We start from the raw sequence: 1,215 nt of genomic DNA, 5'->3' as shown, positions 1-1,215 counted from the left end.
AGCATTACCATTACTGTCGCTCATAATTAGTGATATAAACAAATCTTGAACTTGAATTATTAAACGTCAGCGTGTAACTCATCCCGCATTGTTTGTGCTACAGACATGAATGAAACCTCAAATCATGCTGCTTATTGAGAAGAGATGTGCTATTCATTTTCTAAGTGATCATATTCACAATTTATGCTTGGAGGATGAAAATCAGGAGAAAAACATTCACATTGAAGGAGAAAGCTGAGCTGTGTCTAGAGACCAGAATACATGATATGATGTCTTGTTTTCAGGTAAAACACTGACATTTTCTTAAATCAAGATGCATTTACCTCATAAGCAACACTGAATGATATATTAAGGCTTTTTTTCAGTGAACATACCTTAGATTAAGTACATTTTTTTACGTGGCACTGGAAGATTCTTATCATAAAAGTGAAACACGAATGAAAAACATCTGCCAATGCAAGATAGATTTTCTGAAGACAAACTTTATCACTTCACACAGTTTTGCTCATCTGGTCAATTTACACTGCTTAAAAAGATGATTAGATATTTAACCTAGAAAACAAGACACATTATTGTGGCAGTGACTTTTCCTTTCACTCACATTTATTTCAGAAAATTGTAACTTTGGATCTCTACTAAATACCTGTTGCGCTTACATTCTGTTCCAAACTTAAAGATGAAGTAATTTCTGCAGCTTTAGCTATTTCAAAACCAATTCTTTCATAGTTATTGTTTACACCAGATAGCAGATATTAAGCCCCGCCCCAAACTCACGCCATTGGTTGATTCAGTGCTGCTGTGTCAGGCCGGTGTAGTGCCGAATTCTGCACCCCTGCCAGATTATGCACCCCCTCGTTGAAGTCGCTACCTGATTGCCTAATCCCAACCCCACCCCTAATTCTAACCCCTCCCCCACACCTACTCCTAAACCTACCAATACTAGGGGGTGCATAATCTGGCAGGGTGCAAATTTCGGCACTACACCGGCAAATGTTTTACATACTGTTCTCTCTGCATATCCTGAATAATCATGATTAGGGATGCACCATACTACATTTTTCAGCCGATACTAATAGCCGGTTATTCATAATGACTTCTGCAAATAGCTTGGTTTTCTTAAAGGGGTCATATGATGCGATTTCAAGTTTTCCTTTCTCTTTGGAGTGTTACAAGCTGATTGTGCATAGATAAGATCCCTGAAGTTGCAAAGACTAA

This window comes from Sinocyclocheilus anshuiensis, unplaced genomic scaffold, assembly GCF_001515605.1.
Source record: "Sinocyclocheilus anshuiensis isolate Anshui unplaced genomic scaffold, SAMN03320099.WGS_v1.1 scaffold71, whole genome shotgun sequence".
Lineage (NCBI taxonomy): Eukaryota > Metazoa > Chordata > Actinopteri > Cypriniformes > Cyprinidae > Sinocyclocheilus > Sinocyclocheilus anshuiensis.
The sequence above is the reverse complement of the archived record's forward strand: the minus strand, read 5'-3'. Positions refer to the sequence as shown.